The sequence below is a fragment of the Zalophus californianus genome, chromosome 4, assembly GCF_009762305.2.
Source record: "Zalophus californianus isolate mZalCal1 chromosome 4, mZalCal1.pri.v2, whole genome shotgun sequence".
NCBI classification, from domain to species: domain Eukaryota; kingdom Metazoa; phylum Chordata; class Mammalia; order Carnivora; family Otariidae; genus Zalophus; species Zalophus californianus.
Genome location: NC_045598.1, coordinates 46457934 through 46479091, shown reverse-complemented (window position 1 = coordinate 46479091; position 21158 = coordinate 46457934). Strand labels below are relative to the sequence as shown.

The 21158-nt window shown below is 41.5% G+C and overlaps 1 protein-coding gene across 4 annotated transcripts in view; it reads left to right on the top strand.

Moving 5' to 3' along the window:
- The window catches only part of DAB1 (DAB adaptor protein 1), a 1151191-nt gene that overhangs the window by 549993 nt on the left and 580040 nt on the right, over positions 1 to 21158 (top strand). For all 4 annotated transcript variants that reach the window (XM_027568673.2, XM_027568671.1, XM_027568672.2 and 1 more), the window contains exon 4: positions 3514 to 3587. The gene's annotated coding sequence lies outside the window, so the exon portion shown is untranslated. The remainder of the gene's footprint in view (positions 1 to 3513; positions 3588 to 21158) is intronic.

Genomic DNA, 21158 nt, shown 5'->3' with positions numbered 1-21158 from the left:
TTTTAAAAAAATAGAGGAAACCAACAAAACCAAGAGTTGGCCTTCAAAAAGATCGACAAAACTTGCAAACTTTTAGCTAGATTAATTAAGAAAAAAGAGAAGACTCAAGTAACTAAAATCAGAAATGAAAGAGGGGACAGTACTACCAACATTATGGGAAATAAAAAAGTTTATAAAGTGGAAAAGTAGTACCTCCTCATAACAACTATTCTGAGGATTAAATGAGATCGTATTTGTGCAGTGTTCAACATATGCCAAGGCACATAATAAAATGGAAGACTGGTATATGTTAAAAGCTCCATGTTCCCATGGCTAAAATTAACAAGTCAGGAAATGACAGATGTTGGCGGGGATGTGGAGAAAGGGGAACCCTCCTACACTGTTGGTGGGAATGCAAGCTGGTGCAGCCACTCTGGAAAACAGTATGGAGGTTCCTCAAAAAGTTGAAAATAGAGCTACCATATGATCCAGCAATTGCACTACTGGGTATTTACCCCAAAGATACAAATGTAGTGATACAAAGGGGTACATGCTCCCTGATGTTTATAGCAGCAATGGCCACAATAGCCAAACTACGGAAAGAGTCAAGATGTCCACCAACAGATGAATGGATAAAGAAGATGTGGTATATATATACAATGGAATATTATGCAGCCATCAAAAGGAATGAGATCTTGCCATTTGCAACGACGTGGATGGAACTGGAGGGTATTATGCTGAGCGAAATAAGTCAATCAGAGAAAGACATGTATCATATGATCTCACTGATATGAGGAATTCTTAATCTCAGGAAACAAACTGAGTGTTGCTGAGTGGTGGGGGATGGGAGGGATGGGGTGGCTGGGTGATAGACATTGGGTAGGGTATGTGCTATGGTGAGCGCTGTGAATTGTGCAAGACTGTTGAATCACAGATCTGTACTTCTGAAACAAATAATGCAAGCTATGTTAAGAAAAAAGAAAAAGAAGATAGCAGGAGAGGAAGAATGAAGGGGAGTAAGTCAGAGGGGGAGATGAACCATGAGAGACGATGGACTCTGAAAAACAAACTGAGGGTTCTAGAGGGGAGGGGGGGAGGGGGTTGGGTTAGCCTGGTGATGGGTATTAAAGAGGGCACGTATTGAATGGAGCAGTGGGTATTATACACAAACAATGAATCATGGAACACTACATCAAAAACTAATGATGTAACATATGGTGATTAACATAACAATAAAAAATTAAAAAAAAACTAATGATGTAATGTATGGTGATTAACATAACATAATAAAAAATAAATAAATAAATAAAAAATTTTAAAAAGCTCCAGGTTCTGATGTAAACAAGCATGAGCTTGAAGTCTATTTTGAATGCCATGCTTTCTCTCGTTTTGTTTCCTTCAATAACCCTACCAGGTTGGTGTTATTATTATCCCATTTTATATGTAAGAAAACTGAGCCTGACAGATGTCAAATAACTTGTCCAAGATTTCCCATCTCCTAAAAGAGAGATGAGATTCAAACCAGATCTACCTCCAGAAAAAAATATAACTGTAACTTAATATCCTGGGTCTATTTCACTAGTTTTATGAGTAAACTAAATTGAATTTGTATAAAACATTACAATAATCTATCCTTTAGCTTTCATTTTCTTTGAGTAGGGAGTCAACCAGCCATTGCTGATTAAAACTAACAACAAGTATCTACCTGGTGTATGTATATGTAAGTCCAAACATGTAAAATAGTTGCCATAATGGGATGTTGTTACAAGATAAATATTCCTGCCTTAAGCAGATTCTTGGTCTTGGAATATATTGGAAGATCAGTAGGCTGTGATATTCCATTATGTTGAGTTTCTCTCTCTCCCTCTTTTTTTTTCAGTTTCACTGTCTTCCCTGAAAAATGATTCTCTCTCTGCTTTCCACCTTCTTCTATCTTCTGTGAATCCATATGGAACTTAACTTTTATTGTCATCAATTATTTTGAATGAACTTTTCTTAATGTAATTTTCATCAAGTCAGTTCCATTTATTGTCTTCATTCATTCATTCATACATTCATTCATTCTTTTATGCAGCAAACATTAAGTGGTGACCATGAACTTGTCTCTGGGCTACATTCCCAGGAAATAAGAGTTACTAAGGCTAGAGAGAGGCAGAGGTGGAAATGGACAATCCCAGTGCAGTGTTACCTGCAGATTGGAATTGGTGTTGGAGAGCATGGGTTCTTCCATTTAATAGGGGCATGCAGGAGAAGTGACGCAGAAATGGTGATATTACACCTGAAACTTCTGTTTGTATGTTTACTTACTGTCTAGAAAATAATGCATGATCTTTGTAGAAAACTTGGAAAGCATAAAGACAAGAGAAAAATAACCTACAATCATGCTACAGAGAGCCACTGTTAACAGTTGGTATATTTTTTAAAACCATCTTCTACATGGATGTACTCAAATTTTATAATTTTATTATATTATACATATTTTCTCATATCCTGAAAATTTTTAAAATTATTTTTATATGTGCGTAATATTCTTCCATGTAGAAAAAACTAACATTCGCTTTATCATTTCCTATACCGGTTGTTTCCCTCTTACGAATAACATTGTGACGATAATGTGTGTGTATAAATATTGGCCTGCATTCATGATTGTTTCCTTGAGAAGGAATCCTGAAGGTGAATTACAGATTAAAGGATATGATCACTTTTAAGACTCTTGACATTTTCTCCAGTGCCCTCTTCTTTACTGATCTCAAGGCAGAGCTCAAGCCTTTAAGAGAGTCAGATGAATTACAAATTGGAGAAGTTCTTTAAAAATTCCTACACACAGGGTACCAGGGTGGTTCAGTCAGTTAAGCGGCTGCCTTTGGCTCAGGGCATGATCCCAGAGTCCCGGGATCCAGGCCAGCATTGGGCTCCCTGGTCACTGGGGAGTCTGCTTCTCCCTCTGGCCCTTCCCTGTCTCGTGCTCTCTCTCTCAGATAAATAAAATCCTAAAATAAAATTTCCTACACACTACTGTGTATATGTAGATACACACGTGAATGTGTACACGCATGTTCCTGAGGAAGAGACACCCACTGACACACACACATATATCTTGATCCTTAGAGGCATTGTGTACCCCCTCTTGCGGAGTACTTAAAATGGGCTGTCTTTGTGGGTTTCTTTTGTTGGTGGTGGGGTCTTTGTTTTATCCCCCTATTTCCAGTGCCCGGTATATTGTAGGAAGTTAGTAAATGTTTCTTAAATGAAAGAGAGGGTAGAAAAACAAGACCATTAAATGATTGCTTACTTTTTTTTTTAAGATTTTATTTATTTATTTGACAGAGAGAGACACAGCGAGAGAGGGAACACAAGCAGGGGGAGTGGGAGAGGGAGAAGCAGGCTTCCCGTGGAGCAGAGAGCCCGATGCTGGGGCCCGATCCCAGGACCCTGGGATCATGACCTGAGCCGAAGGCAGACGCTTAACGACCGAGCCACTGAGGCGCCCCTGATTGTTTACTTTTTTAAACATCTTGCTTTATTTGTTTTCAGCATCCAGCAAGACATGGTGGTGAACCCTGGCTCTTAATCTTCATGAGTGAGAGACTCTTTTGCACAACACAAAGGTAAATACTTGAGGCTGGTTGACTCTCGCTGGTATAGGAGAAATCTTCCGCTCTGGGAAGATGGTTCACAAATGTGTCTGAGTCCTCTTCAAGTGAAGGATTTTGTGTTTGTGTTCCTCCTTAAAACCCCCTGGAGGGCTCATGGAGACTTTGGGAATAGCAGCTTAGGGTGGCTTTTCTCTGGTCTACTTTGTGTTTGCTGTTAGATAAAGGGAATATGGCTTCCCTTTCTTCTTTTCTTTAAGCACCTAGTAAGCATCATTAGGAGTCTCAAGTTTTCCTTTCTGGATTTTCTGCCTCTCCCAGTAGGTGGTCTCAAATTGGTTTGATTTTAAACACAACTATATTAGCTCTCCTCAAATGCCCTCTGTTTTAATATATTTACCAACAGAAGGAACCGTTCTCAATCGTTGAGACTGAAGTCAAACCATATGTAAGATAAATATTTCTACATAGAAAACAGACTTGGAGATTTACAAGCTTGAGGAGCAAGTACTGTTATTTTGAGGTCCTAAACTTTTAAATGATGGCAACACTGAAATCTCTACTTCATACAGGGAGCCAAGAAGGCACAATTGAAAATGCCTATTCTTTTGACAAATTAGAAGCATTCATTGCAGTATCTATTTCTTGTTTACCAGGGATAATGCTGAATGAATCACAGACTGGTAGATGGATGTCCCTTCTGAACACTTTTAATTAGCACTGCCTATTAGGATGAACAGAGTGTTGCTTTCCTGCCATAGATTACCCCTGGCCCCCCCTTAAATGGAATAGAAATCTTATTCTCCACAAGGTAATATTCATCTCTTCCCCAACCAGACAAGCATAGAAAATTAAACAATGGTCCGTTAAAAAGCCCAGATAATGTATTTATCATTTCCAGTTTATGTGAGTTTGCAAGGCAAATAGGAGTGGGAGCTATTCGTTATGGGACGTTGGGGGACAATGGGACTCGGGAGGGAGCTGGGAGGCTGGAGGATCTGAGACTTGTAAAAATTCATTAAAAATATGAGGTGCTATTGGAGACAGAGGAAATTAATTACTCTCTGGGACTCAAATGTCACTACTCATTTAAGTGACCTGGCAAGGAGGCTGAGAAACCTGTTTTGTGAGGGTTTCTCTAGTGGAGAAGGCTGGGAGCTGGGATTCCTCAGCTGTCAATTTTTGCATTTCCTTGGTGACTTATTGACATGTTAGCCTGGCTTGCGCCCCAGCCTCCTCTAATGAGTAGAGTTAAATGAGAAATGGGGGCTGGGATGGGGGGGCACTCTCCCCCCTGTAGTTGGCCAGGTTATTCAGACCAGCTCACGAGGCATGTAAGCAGCCATGGACCTGAGGGAAGCCGGTAATTCACCACAATGGAGAGAAGAGGCTGATCATTTGCAGCTGGACTGAGTTTGGTCTTTTATTACTGCTTTTCCATCCACAAAGCTATTCTCTGAGGTGGAGTGAATTTGGAAAGACAAATTAAGGTTTTCTACCTAAGGAGAACTGGGGAGCAGTAGCTTCTGAAAACAGTCATCTTTTCTAGATTGCCTGTCTAATAAATCTCTCTAATGCATTCTGCCTATAGACAGAGTTTGAAAATATATAGATATGTGATGACTTAAAAGTTTAAAATCAGTAAACACTCAGAATAATGGAGTAAAAGCTTTCTCAGATGTGTGCCTTACCTAGACTGGGAATTCAAGGTTTTATTCTTGAACTCTGCTACCAACCAGCTGTGAGATGCGGCACAAGCCATCATGCTCCAAGCCTCTGTTGTATTATTTATACAATGGGAACAATAATATCCATCTTCTCTGATTGTTAAGGACCGTGTATCCAAAAGAGCTTTGAAAGGTGGAAATATATGGGTATGTGGTAGCCATATCACCTTTTCGTATGTTTTGTTGTTTTAAAAGTCTTGCTTTTTAAACACAGGGGCTGCTCAGTGATCTATGTTCCTATGTGGGTCAAAGTTGAAGGGCTCTGCAGGATTCTTCTGGCTTTTTCATTTGGAGAGGGTGAATCAACAGTCCAAAGAGGGAAGCACTGCTTTGGGGAGAAACCGTTCACATGGTGTTAAAAAAAAAAAAAAAAAAAAAAAAAGTGAAGCATAGCTTTGGAGGGAGTTGGAGGCCTGGATGTTCACCTCTGGGAGCAGTCCTAAGTACCATGTCTCCAATTCAAGAAAGTCCTGTCCCTTTGAAACAAAGACAAATCATGCATTGAAGGTGGTGGAAGAGATGTTTGAAGATTATTCATCTATTCCTAGAAAGAGATGATGAGAAGATAAACGAGGGCAGGGTCAATGGAGACAGAGAAGAACAGAGAACTTTGAGAGACCTTGGAAAGGAGGGAACTCCAGGCTTTCACATAGTTGGGAGGGGGGCATGCCCTTTGAAGAGGGAGCAGCCCAGTGACTAAGCTGTAGAGCGTTCCCGGGGTGCTTGTAATGTCGTTAATAGAAATGTGGGAAAATGCGGGATACAGACCTTCTGTTCAAGGAGCTCAGAGAGGTAAACAATGATCATATAGACCAGACAAAAAGGCCAGAAGAGCAATGCTGGAGTCAGTGCTGAGAGGGAAGATGCCTCAGAGGATAAGCAACACTGTGCTGGGTGAGCAGGGGTTTGAGTCTGGGCATTGCACTGAGCAGCTGCTCCCAGCCATACAGAACCAGAGCCGCTCAGCTGCACATTGCAGATGCTGGTTTGAGAGCTGCACACTTGGCCTGTTACCTTTCCTCGGCAACCAGAGTTTTGTACCCCAGCATGCACTCAGTGATTTTCCAAGGCTTCTGTGCGGTTGTTGTCTCCTGGAAGTAGACTTGAAGGACTGCCTGCCTATTTTCATTAGCCAGGCCTGCAGTGACACATCCCAAGCATGCAAGAAGGCATCCCCAGGGACACAATTCTGAATAATTGCTAAAACTACTGTCCCCATTCCTTGGTGTTCTTTGGAGCTTTTATGCCACTTAGCTTTTAAAACTGCTTGAAAGCCACTAGTTGACATAACTGAGCTATTGGCTCTTTATTTATTGTGTTAACTACATGTGTCCATCTGAATTCATTTACAGCCATCATGTCATCATAGTGAGATAGTAATAAGACAGGAAAATTTTATCATACTAGTCTTCCTCCTTTTTATCTTCCTTTGTGAATTCATCTCTTTGTACCTCCTACTTGCCTCCTTGTTTGTTTTATTTTCTCAGATTCTATTTACCCTTCTACTTTTCCTCTTCTGGGTATTAAAGAGGGCATGTATTGAATGGAGCCCTGGGTGTTATAGGCAGACAATGAATCATGGAACACTACATCAAAAACTAATGATGTACTGTATGGGGACTAACATAACATAATACAATAAAATTTTTAAAAAATCACACATCCTTCAACTTAGTTGGACATAGGAGATTCTTGATACTAGGGGGTTCAACTGTAAAAACTTTGAATGCCTTCTTAAGCACATGGCAGCTTTCTGTATTTGGTATTTTTTGATGGTGGTCATGTTGCTTTCCAAAACCGAATGTCTTAGATTGGAATCTCTGCTCCAACAGGTAACAGCTGTCTAACATCGAGCAAATCCATTTCTTTAAGCTTGAATTTTCACATGAGTAAATTTAAGGTAACAATACTTTTCCTACAAGATCATTATAAGAATTTAATGAGAGAGTGAATGTGAGAGAGTCTGGCACATTATATATTGTCAATGAATGTTAGTGGCTGTTGCTTATAATAATATATAAGGATATATATAAATCCTTCAAATGTAAAAAGCAGAAGTGTTGATCTTTGCAACAAGGAAGAGAGACGCTAGAAAGACACCCTCCCATTCTTGGGCTGGGCTTAGAAAATGGACTTCCCGAGTGATGAAGGCATTGAAAGCAGCTAAATGTGTGGGTGCACAGGAAGCCTTCTGTGGCCAGACAGTGATCTGGGTGCGGAACGGTCAGAAGGCCTGTTGGGTTCCCTGAGCTTCTGCTGGGCATCTGGAGAGCATCTAAGTCAACCCTGCCCCAGATACAATACTCCTTCTAGATAGTATGGTGGATTGTAATATGCCAGTTTGTCTGAATTGAGTTGCCTTACTCAGAATTCAGTTTCCTGGATGTTTCCAGTTAGGGTGGAACACGGGGGAGATTCTTGGGACCCTGGAGGATAGAAGGGAAGCCGTAGCCTCCTGCAGTGCACGTGTTGCCGATCCGCTGACTCACCTGTTGGCACAAAGCTGCATCTGGGCCCGAGACTGCTCTCCCTTTTCCCGGATCCTCCTCCAGCTTCTCCAACTCCTCATCCAGATGTGTGTTTAGCTCCTTGAGAAAAGGCCCTGGCTGCAGCAGCTCATCCACATTGACAAGCTGGGAAGCAGTGAAAGCCAAGGTCCCAGTTAGTTTTCATGGAGTTTCAGCACAAGCTTATGGGTTCCAGGCTGCTCCGGATTCTCCCCATTATTTATATCCATCTTTTTTTCCTAACTGCCTGCCCAGTGGACTTCAAGCTCTAGCATCAGACATGATCCAACAGACATACAGACTGCTTAACCAGTTCCCACAATTGCTTAAGGTCAAATTCCTCTTTAAATAAATAACACATATATATTTATTTTACATATATAATATTATCAATAGTATATATCCTATATATATATATATATATATATATATATATATATATATATATATATATAGTATTTATTTATCAGAGGAACAGAACCAAGCAGTAGAAGATTATATATGGGTTTGGGTATGTGTGTATATCTACCAGTGCTTGTTTCTGCTTCTGTGGTTGATCCCCACCTGATACAGCAGCTCATAAGCTTTTTATAATGGGAAACTCTCCACACCACAAAACAGCCCCTTCCTGTTCTACCTCCCAGCCACCATTCCTCTTTCTGTGATATGACACAAAAGAAATTAAGTTTGTAAGTCAAAAATGTTGTTTTTCAGCCCAGGGTATATCTCACTTTCTCCTTAGGATTTCTGCCCCTCTCAACTTGAAATGCTTGCATAAACTCATTGCTGTGACCTCACCCCCTGAAGTTTTTTTCTCTCTGGTTTCTCATCTTCTGAAGCTTCAGAATCAGACTTTTCATGCAATTAACCCTATAAATATGAACATACTAGAGAGGCTGTCGTAGCCACTCCGTTTCCCCAGAGCCATCTCCTCTTCATCCTCCTCATGCCTTGTGAAGACAAAACCTTGATTCTGAATGTTTACAAGGCACAGTGTGATATAGTAGGAGGGAAGCACAGAATTTAGAATTGAAATACCTGTGCTTGTCCTCTGCCACCACAGGGGGCTGACTGAGTCTGCTTGTTATGTAGTTCTGAGGGCCTCCGTTTCTTCAGCTGTAAAATAGGTCTACTAATACCTGACCTGCCTGTTCTCAGGCCCCCTGTGAATCCAGTGATTCCTGAGCAGCTCTGGATGTTTGAGGCCCTTTGTTCTTGATAATCTGTTTTCCCAGTCTCAGATTAACTCACACTTAGATTAAGGAAATGCCAATTATGATCAGAAATTGAAGCATAAAATTCACAAGACAGTAGCCAATCAGGGCACTCTTATTTTTTAATGAAAATAAATACCTTGAAATAGTTGTAACCCAAATTCTTATACTATTCAGGGTCTACCATGGTAACTTTTTGTCTAAATTGTTTCTTGAAGATTTCGGTTGAAGAAATTGAATGAACAGTGGTTCCTTTTAAGATGGGTATATAGATCAAAATCACTTATAAAAAATATTACAGAGCCGACCGAAAAGGGCATAACACTTAAATATGAAAGAATGACTAAAAATTTCTCTTGTTTGAACCAGAGTTTAAAACTAATGAAAATCAAATGCAAAAAGTAGAACAGGACAGAACAACCTATTATCAAGATGACGGCAAAAAGGAGCTCAAAGTTATAATGAAGCGAGTTTTAAAAAGTGACACAACCAAGTGATAAAATCAAGAACATACAAATGAAACTGTTACGAATGGATAACATAGATATCCATTCAAAGAAAGAGCCTCTCTGTCCTCTCTGGCAGAGGAGGCTTTCCATGTGAGTGGGACAGATGACTCTGGAGCCATCCTCTTCTTCAGTGCGGCATGGGCAACCAATTATGAGCTCACAAACCTGAATGGTTAGAAAAATCTCTGTAATTGGCAGGTATATAGCTGCCAGATATAGATGTGGAGGATGTGTGTGACAGCTGAAAGCCACATTTGTGGCCAACCCTCACTCTGCTCCCCTGAACACATTTATCATAGAACAACAGCCAAAGTTGAAGAAGTAGCTGGCCTGTCCCTCCCCCTCGCTGCATGTGTGCACACGCATGCACAAACACACGCACGCACACACACCCTGCCTTCTCACAAGGATCAAAGGAGTGCCATAGCGCCATGACTGGCACATGGTGGGTCCTCAAGAAAGTGTTTGTGGGATGGATGTGTGTATTAATGAATTGCCAAGGAACTCAAGCGGAAGGTCTAGGAATATCAGTAGACATTATGACAGCATCCTGGACAAAGTGAAATGGGGGAAAAAATGCCCAGGAGAATTACTTTACCAGAGATTTAACATGTTGATGTTCCTAACACTTCACCTGCCAAAGGTATCCTATTCAAAATGAATGAAGCAACAGAACAGGATTAAATTGGCACAGCTGGAGAAGGTCTGCCTGCATGTGAAGAGCTGAATGTTATCTGCAGGCAACGGATGGAGTTGTAACATGAGGATTCTTACTTTTAGTGTTGGGGAGAAAATGAATTTGAACCACAAGACACCGAGGGTTGATAAGAGAAGATCGGGGCTGGAGGGAGGGAGTGGATATATAATAAGCACAGACCAAGAGCAAAGAACTAGAATAGAGGGAGGCCTGGTGGAAGGGGATCTTGTTATTTCAGAGTGGCACAAGAAAACATAATGAGGCCGCCAGGGCATCTGGGCAACACCAGGCCCCCACTGCTTGGGACAAGTTACGTCAGAGTAGACACCTAAGGGTTAGGGAATCACTTTCCCATGGGTGAAGAAGACCAGCAACAATCCTGTGTGGACATGTCTGCCTCCTTTGGGGAATGGGGAAATTCTTTATGAAATCACTTAACATGGTGTGCATACTTGTCTGTTTGCATTCTTCTCTTACTCTTTATGTTCTATGATGCCAGGTCCATGGTTTTTTGGATTTTTTATTTTTCCCAAATCTTTATTTCTAACCTCTAAGAATTAAAAAAGAAATCATTGAACCCAGACAGGCTGAAATCTGTGATCTGCCCACTATTTCCCTAACCTTCAGAGCCTACAATTGAGTAGATGCTCCCTAAAGATTTCTTGGAGAGAAGGAGGGGTGATAGATAGTGATAATAAGGTAGAGAAGAAAATTTGGGTACAAATAGACTTTTACAAGATCTCTTCTGAACAGATGGTAGACAAATGGTCCTGACACATGTATTCTTCAGAAATCATCCAGGATGGACTGAACCACACAGAGAGGGAACTGGGAGAGAGTTACACCACTCAACTTTGGGATACATCCCCAGGGACGCCAGACTGTAACCAATGTGTAAGAATGTCAGGATGTCGGGAGAGGGAATGAGACCAAGTCTTAGATAAAGCAGAAAACTCTGCTGGCTGGCTCTTCTGCAGTGAACTCACCCTTCCCCATCTACCTTGCCTCTCCCCTCAGGCCTCGTGTTGCTAGTTTTGCCCCTGTAGCAACCTTAGAAGAAATTCTTTTCATGTCTAGGGATGAGAAAATTAAAACTCACATTCAGAGTTTAGTGAAACTCACTAATGCCAGGAATGAGTTTGAATGCAAGTCATCAGGATTAATCTACCTAGGCACCAAATATTGTGAGAGTGTTTAAATTTGCTGCAAGATGATTCTCTTAAAGGAAATTTCTATAGGAATTTTATTTGCCAGCCAATTTTGTTGAGGCCAAGCATGTATCTTCCTGTGAACATTACCAGGGGAAATAAAAAGACCATCCAGAGCTTGTGTGCCCCTAGATTTTCACCTTTCTGTGTTTAACACGTGGTTTTAATGTTCCTGAAATGCTGGTGTCTTTATTTATCAACATCTCTTAGCTGGGGACACTAGTTCTGGGTGTCGCATTGAAGGTAATGCTTCCAGATGGCTTACAAATTAGGTTCAATAAAATGTAGTCATTCTTCTCTTTTAGTGAGTTCTTGGTGCTGAACCTATTTGACTTACCTAACATCCTATTTGAGTTGTTAAATCCTAAATATGGATTGATTAGAACAGGGGAATAGGCTCTCGGGTTAATGCATTGAGCTTTTTGAAGTGGATAAAAGAACCACTTTGGAACTAAAAACCTGACTTAATGTTCACTTTGCCACTTGACTATGTGGACTTGATTTCCTCTGTCTCCTTCCTCTCTTGCTCATGTAGCTGCAACCCCCTCACCTGTAAAAATGGGAGTCAGAGGTGGCTGTGACAAGCAAGTGGTAATATACAGGTGAAAATATTTGGTAAAGTATAAATACTTATAGGAATATAAGTTGGTGTTATACAGTTAAATAAAAAACATGAATAAGAGGGCATTACATTCCTGGAAACATACTCCTTCATTTAGAAATTTTAAGAAAAAAAAATGGCATCAGGACATTCTAGGACTAGAAGGGATCTCAGAGATTATCTACTGCCATTTCCTTTTTGACAGATGAGGAACTTGAGTCTCCAAGCGAGGTAGTAACTTGTGTTAAATCACATAGCAAATGCTACGCAGAGCTGAGCCTGAACCTCATGTGACTTGCTTCTCCATTCTTCTCCTTCTGCCCACGAGCCTCTACTCCTTCCCTCTCATGCTTCTGCAGACTCTACTGTGGCCCTTGATGGAACTACTCAAACCAAGAATGTCAGACCTCACATGCCAGGGAGAAAGCCCATACCCGCCATGCCTATCTTTTCCAGGGTATTTATAGGGACTTTCTTCTAGCTGCAATTGGGAGAATGGGTGTTGTAGGCTTTGGAAAGATGGCCTATCCAGTGTGATTTCTGCTGGACTTTGTAGAGTTCATCCTTTCCGCACTGAAGGGAATGTTGAAAATACGGGTCGATTCTGTCTCTGAAATATACTGAAACATTTCCTTCCCTCTCCAATGCATTACACTATAAGCTCCCTGAGGGCAGGGACCTGTCTGTCTCCCCTTTTGCAGTACATCCCCTGTGCCTAGCAGAATGGGTGGCTCATCAGCAGATGCTGAGAAGGTATGCGTTCAATGAAAGCATGACTCTCAGCTGCCATTGCCTTTGCTCCAGGTCACACTGTCTTATGAGCATCATAAGTGCTCAGGCTTTAGTCTCACTCCTTCCAAACCCTCTTTTGCATCACCCTCTGAGTAACCTGCTAACTACAGAGATAAAAAGGGCACTCCTCTGCTGAAAACTTGTCAGTGGCTCCCCTTTGCCGAGCGGAATTGGAAAAGTGCCTTAATAGAGACTTTAAGGGTCTTCATAATATGGCCCCGTCCTAACTTCCCAAATTCATCTGTAGAATCTTCTCTCTCTGCCATTCCCACCTTTCAGCAGACACACGGGCACATGCGTGCATGCACGGGCCTGTAATTATTTTCTTCTACCTGGAATGTCCTATCCTGCCTTTACCATATGATGGACTCCTACCTATCTATCCTTCAGACCCCTTCCAGAAGCCCATTCCCTACCTGTTTTGGTGTGTTCCTCAGGGATTAGGCAGATTTCTCCAGAGGAGGAGCTGTATCTTTAATCCCTGTGGATCAGAAAATGGGAGACAGTCCTGAACTGTTGCCCCCTCCCTTCAGCATGGCAGATTATGGAGATGAGGTCAAAACTAAGCTGAATTGTAGTGAGAGCAGTATTTGTGCCAGACCCAAACAGAGAGCACCAAGAAAGGAATGATTTGTGTGCCAGAGTCTGGAGCAGAGTGTGGCTGGCTCACCCTCTCAGAGGAAGCACTTTCTCAGCAGGTCCCAGCCACGTCTCTGACACTCCTCACCCAGGACTGCAGAAAACCTGTGCTGCATACAAAGAAAATTATATAAACACTGAGTTTTATCTCCTCATTTAACTCTAATAAAGTTATCACACATGATAGATTGTTTTTATTAATGAAAAGTAACCAAAATGTCATGCTTTTGTAAGCAACTTTTTGATTGTTTATATATTCATTAATTTTAATTTTAAAACTAATCGAAACATATTACATGATTTTAGAAGTAAGAGAAAAAAACAAACAAAAAATAACCACGATCCATCATTTGGGTGTGTTTCTCCCAGTCTTTATGTAGACATATTTTACATGACTGTTATCAAATTATACGTATAAATATACAGCTTTTGTAAGCAACTTTTTGATTGTTTATATATTCATTAATTTTAATTTTAAAACTAATCGAAACATATTACATGATTTTAGAAGTAAGAGAAAAAAACAAACAAAAAATAACCACGATCCATCATTTGGGTGTGTTTCTCCCAGTCTTTATGTAGACATATTTTACATGACTGTTATCAAATTATACGTATAAATATACAGCCTGGTTTGTTTGTTTCGCTAATATCATAAGCATCTCTTATGGTGCAAGATACTGTTCATATCAGTCACTTTAAATGACTGAGTAATATTCCATCGAGTAAATGGACTATTATTGGGTGGATCCACTGTAATTCATTTAGTCATTTCCATATTGCTGAAGGTTGATTTCCTTGCAATATTTCACTTTTGTTGGTAATACATGAAGATTCCTTCATACACAAAAATTTCCCCCCTTTGGGGTTATTTCCTTAAATGACTCTGATACCCATTACTAATTTGCAAACACTTCCCCTGTTAAAACCATTCAGTAGCCCCTCCCATCCCCCCTCCCTCCAAGGTGGAATTTAACCCCTTGTTCCATAAGAAGGAATTTGAAGACAGAGGGATTTGAAGTCCCAGCATCCTATGTTGATCACCTGCATCTGCTGGTATCCCCAAACCCCGGATCTGCCTGTTGTTCTAACACACATCAACCTGCCCTTTCCTCTCTGTGCTGGTGCTCGGGCTGGCCCTGCAACCTCACTATACCAACCCTTTGCCTCAAACTCATACCAGATGGCACCTCCTCTAAGAAGCCTTTGCTGGCTCCAGGAAGGCAGTTTAGGCCCCCCTCCCCAGAGATTCCAAGATTCCCTGTGCACATCTCTGTCATCACCCTTATCACACTGTGTTGAAAATGCATGACTCGCTGAAGCCGGTGAATCTTTTTCATTGTTTCCCCAGTGACTAGCACAGTACTCAACACACAGTTAAGTGTGGAATAGCTGATAAGCAAACCTATCAATAGAGTTGGCAACTGGGACATCCCTGTAATTTATGGAAAGAGTAAAATACTCGATTTGCAGAGGACTGACAGAGAGTAGATGTCTCTTCTTATCCCATTTTTTAAAAAGATTGATTGATTGATTGATTGATTTGAAAGAGAGAATGCGCACAGAGGGAGAGGGAGAAGCAGACTCCCCACTGAGCAGGGAGCCCAATGCAGGACTTGATCCCAGGACCCTGAGATCATGACCTGAGCCGAAGGCAGACGTGTAACTACCTGAGCCACCCAAGTGCCCCCTCTTATCCCATTTTACAGATATTACTAGTAAAGTACAGAGGAGAAACACCATAAGTGGGATTGCTGTAAAGACACTGAATACTGAGAGCTACCCAACCCCAACTCACTTATGCATATCCTTATAAGTATTTAACATTTTATTGCTTAGAAATTTTATCATGCTGTCTCATGGCTGCAAATGCCATCCATATGCTAACGTTTTCCACGTTTCTGTCTCCAACCCTCTCACTCTCCTGAACTTAGAACTCATGATTGCATCTGCACCCCCAAATATTTCCACTGGATGTTGGCTAGGCAACTCCAACTTCAAGAATAAGCAAACTCTTGTTATCCACCCCAGCTCCTCGTTCCACAGCCTTTCCCGTCTTAGTGCATACAACTCTGGTCTTCCAGATGCTCAGCCAAAAACCCTGGAGTCGCCATTGACACGACCCCCCCTTCTTTCCTACTCCATATCCCATCCACAAGCACGCTGAGCTGGCTCAGCCTTCAACCTCCGTTCAGAATTGAGCCCCTTCTCTCCATTCTCTACTGCTACCACCCTGATCTGAGCAGCTACCATCATTTTCCTGGATTATTTTAATAACCTCCCACCTCATTTCTTCTTAGCTTCCAACCTTGCCCTCATATTTAACACACCCAAGCAAAAGTGTGTTCTTTCAAGCATCCCATCCTACTTAAAGCCTTCTAATGGCTGCCCTTCTGGAAGTCTTTGCATGGTTTTTAATTTCCTGGGGCTGCCATAACAAAATACGCAGACTGGGTGGCTTAAACAACAGACATTTATTTTCTTGAAGTTCTAGAGGTTAGAAGATCCAAGATCAAGGTGCCGGCTACTTTGGTTTCTGGTGGGAGCTCTCTTCCTGGCTTGTGGATGGCTGCCTCCTCTCTATGTCCTCACGTGGCACTTCCTCTCTGTACACGCAGATAGCTCTTCTTATAAGGACACCAGTCCTATTGGATTAGGGCTCAACCCTTATGACCTCATTTAACCTTAATTACCTCCAGAAAGGCCCTATCTCCTAATATCATCACATTGAGCATTGGGGCTTTCACGTTTGAATTTGAGGGGACACAACTGAGTCCATACCACATGGCCTAAAAATTCCCAAGTGATCCAGGGTAGGCTCACCCCACCTCCCTCAGCTGCTCCAGCCAAACTGGACTCCTTACAGCATCTTGAACACCCCTGACGTGCTCCTATCCCAGGGATATCGGACTGACTGTCCCCACACCTGGGCTTTCCTCCAAACACCTGCCTGACTCCCCCTTTGTGTCCTTCACGTCTCTGTTCAAGTGAAGCCGCTTATTGACTATTTCTTCCTTGACCATTTCTACAAAATAGCACAGCTGCTCTACCTCAGCCCCAACTTCTTCGCCTGGCCTTACTTCTCCCCAAATCCTTTCCATTACCGGACTTCATGTATTTGTTTGTGTGTTCATCTTTCCCTCTTCCACTCTAAGCGGCAGAACTAAAAGCTCCATGAGGGCAGGAATTCTATCCTTGTTTGTTCCCAAGTGTATTACTGGCACTCAGAATAATCTGGACACATAAAAGGTGCGCAATAAATACTTGTTGAATGAGCGAATGGATGAACAGAAATTTTGTTCACATTCATTATCTTCTTTCAGCCTCAAATAAAACCCGGAAGAGGAGGGGGGGAGATAGTTGTTCTCTTTTCACAGATGAGGAAAACTCGGATTCATAAGAGTTAGACTTCACATAGGTAGTGATAATTTCATTTGCCAAGTGCTTAATATTGCCAAGGGATATGCATACTATCATACTTGCTTTCATTTCATCCTTGGACTAATCGTAAAAGAGTATATGATATTATCCCTATTTTAACACAACTACACCTTAGAAAGTTTCAAGAACTTGCCCAAGGGAACCACCACTAGGTGACTGCCAAGATATGAACCCTAATCTGACTTCAAAGAGCTTGTTTTTATCTCTTATTATAGTTCATATCCTTTTAGCACAAGACCATGTACCAGATACTATGCTAACTGTGATGTATGGACCACTATTATCTTCACTTTACAGATGAAATAACCAAAACTCTTGTTAACCTGTCCAGGGTCACACCCCATTGACCTAAAAGTCTGTCAACAGCTAGCCATCTCCCTCAAAGAGCTGTTGTTGGGCTGGGCACTCCTTACTTTCCCTTTCTCTGCCTTCATGCACAAACTGCCTCAATTAGCCCCAGGTCCAGGATTCCCTAACCATAACACACCCTAAGTTTATATTTGCAATTCTGATCTCGGTAGACCTTGGTGAAACAGAAAGCTTTGATAAAGCAAATTAATATGTTGATTAAGAATATTGACAAATGTTATATGGCCTAATCATTTTTAAAAGAAAGCATCATTTTAGGGAGCCTGGGTGCCTCAGTCGGTTAAGCATCTGACTCCTGATTTTGGCTCAGGCCATGATCTCAGGGTCGTGGGATTGAGCCACACGTCGGGCTCTGTGCTCAGCGAGTAGTCTGCTTGGAATGCTTTCTCCCTCTCCGACTCTGCCCTCCCCGCCCCCCACTCTTGTGTGCTCTCTCTCTCTCTCTCTCAAATAAATAAGTCTTAAAAAAAAAGGCGTTATCTTGATTAGTCTCTTCCAGATGAGGTCTGCTGCTCTGTACCCATTCTCTTTCTTCTTAGATACCTGGTAAAATATATGTGTGATTCACGCAACCTCTCTCGCTGCCCTAATGCCACAGCTTAGGTCAATAGTGGAGAATGATAACTGAATCTATTTTTCAGACTTTCATGAGTAGGCTCTATTCTGGCACATATTATTAGAATTGTGACAATCAGATATTTCTTTAAAGTGGAGTGTTGGGCTGTACTAGAAAGATTATTAAAAGACATCACAATGCCAGCCTTAGAAATATATAGGGCACCTAGATTCCTCACTCTGTCCCTCCCCTCACAGCACAAAGCCTATTCAAACCCCTTTCCAGGATCGGGCTTCTTCCCTCAGCCCGTCCTATGTAGCCTGCCCTTGCTGCACACTGGCTTTCTGGTACTGGGCCAGTGGTTCTCCAAGTGTGGTCCCAGGACCCATGGCATCAGCATCACCTGGGACCTGGGATCACTTATTAGAAATGCAAATTCTCAGGCTCTGCCCCAGACCCACATAAGCAGAAACTCTGGGGATGGCGCCCAGCACCGCACCTGTTTTTACAGGCCCTCCAGGTGATTCTGATGCAGGCTCAGGTTGGACAGCCCCCGTATTAGGGAAGTGTCACTTCTCCACCCCACCCCATCCCTAGGCTGGCCCTTGCCTCACAAGGACACAGCTGCTCAAGATCTTGCTCCTTGGCTGCAACCACAACAGAAGAGACAAAGAGTTTGACTGGGGGACTTGGTTCCTGGCATGCATGGTTCACAGTTTTGAGCCTGGTTTAGGGAACAGTATTTTTAACTGCAAAACATACAGATAGGGCACCTTTACTGAGTCATTGCTGTCTGCTTTAGGAAAAGCTTATGACTAACCTTTCCTATTTTGATCATATCTGTACTCTTACCTAAAAGACCATAATAAGGGGCGCCTGAGTGGCTCAGTCGTTAAGCAGCTGCCTTCGGCTCAGGTCGTGATCCCAGAGTCCTGGGATCGAGCCCCATCCCCGCTCCGCAGGAAGCCTGCTTCTCCCTCTCCCATTCCCCCTGCTTGTGTTCCCTCTCTCACTGTGTCTCCCTGTCAAATAAATAAATAAAATATTTAAAATAAAATAAAATAAAAAGACCATAATAAGCATTGTTTAATCAAATATATTCTATTTGCTTAAAACTACAACTCTTGTTGAAAAATAGCAATCCCCTAGGTTCTACACACCCACTGCTCTGAGACCCATCAATTTAGCTTCTTCTGCTGCTATTTAACTCCATATTTCTAAATAGCACACATCTGTTGCTGTCAATTTCCGGCATTACCTCTTGGCTTCCTCTTACTGTAATTAAGAATTCATCTTCCTTTCTGTCACCGCCCCCCCCATTCAGTTTTCCTCTCCACTGTTTCAGCTCTGCCCCCACCTTCCTCTGCCTCTCCCTTCCAGGTGCTGACTCCCCTGGCTGAATTGGTGAATATTGTTGGCATTCAAGCCTCCTACCCATCCCACCCTACAGTCGGGTCTTCATTTCCTCCACTCTGCTAAGTACCCGCCACCCGTTCTTTTGCTTCCAGGCTCCTAGAGTACCCTGAAATCTCTTCTCTGCTGTGCTAATCCCACGTGAACCTAGAAGTCCCGCAAACTAAACTCACACTAAGTTAGGCACAAACACCATTAAGAGAAGATTTACTTTTCTGGCTTTTTTTTTTTTTTTTTTTTTTAGTAACAGCTTATTTTTAGTAACATCTGCTAATAATTTGTACTAGAATAGTATTACATTTTATATTTTTATAAATTAACAATTTTCAATTCATGTTTTGCATTATGGTTATAAAATTCTGTTTTTAAAATGCCAGTTAAATGCTCTAAGTTTTAAAACTCATTTTACCACTCTCCCACCTGGGATATGCTGAGTTCTTAGGTTTAAGATGATAATACTAATAATCACTTTGCTTGAGAGGCATATAGCAGCCTGAACTCTTACCACATAGCAGGGATGATTCTAAACCCTTTACATATATTAATCACATAATTCTTTTTACCGTTGTGTTAGTTCACTGTGCCCTGTTGTTAACACCACTGTACAGATGAGAAAATTGAGTCACGCAAGGTTAAATAATTTGCGCTGAGTTCTACAGCTGTGCAGTCCTACATTTCACCACCTCTTACAATTCCTGGTGTGTAATGTGGAGCCCTCAGAGATGACCTAATTTTTCATCCTTACAGCAGATCTATAATTTTGGTAGAGTAGGTGCCTGGCCCCCCTATTTCCCATATACTTCCAGGCCATCATCTCCTATCCCTGCAAGTTGTCCCCTTAGAAGTCCATCGTGGAATATTTGTCATACCTGACATCACATTGTCCCACTTCCCTGACCAATAAGTCTGACAGCTCTCCTGATGCCACTATCTGAGTACGGTCTACCTGAAGGCCCTATATCCTGCTAACATTAAGCAGGGAAGGTACCAGTCTTGAGTGAGAGGAAAGTCAGACCCCTTTGCTTCTGCTAATTTAGGCTGTTGATGCCCCCTCCTTTGAGTCCCAGTACATTTCCCTGCCTAATATCATATTAATTTCAGAATAGCTAACTCCATTTTAGTGATTACAATGCTGCAGTAAGATAATAATTCTGTTATTTCAGTATTTATTTTACATACTATCAATGTTTTATTTTGAAACTGCACAGAATTTATAAAATAAAAAGCTCAAAGAAACTAAATTATTTAATGTACTTTAAATACAAAAACATATAAATATGTTACAAACATCGGGGAAAATGTAAATTTACAAAAGATAAACATTCTAGCTATAATATAAATTATTGGCAAATAAAAACTCATTAAGATAAATATTCAAAATATAAAAAGCATATAACTCGGGAAAACCTAATCAGTTACGGAAGTTGGAAATGAAAATATTGTTTGCTCTTTTTAAATATGTGCTAGTTAAAAAATAAAGTGGCTCAATGACATCACTGGGTTGAAAACATATTTTGGTGCAAGCTTTTCTTGCTGAAGACACTCTTGTGATTTTCTGACTAGTCAGAAGAATGGTGAAGGGGATACTTAGGGCCTAACCCTAACTATTTTAATCCAAGTTTCATCTTCAAATAATTCTATCTCTCATGTGATATTTACAGAGGAATTCTTGTTTAAACAACTCCTTCCCCCCTGCCCACCCCAAAAAAGACTAGGTTTTGTGTCAATAAGGAGCTGCGTGGCCCACCCCAGACCCACCCCTGCCAAAGCAAACAGTTGATTTGTCTTCCTCTTCTGCATTTTCATCGTACATATTTGGTAAATCTGGTGCAGGAGGGCCTGTGCTCATTTCCAGACCATCACATTCATATTCTACTTTTCAGAAATTCTTTTCTTTGAAGTGTAATAATAAT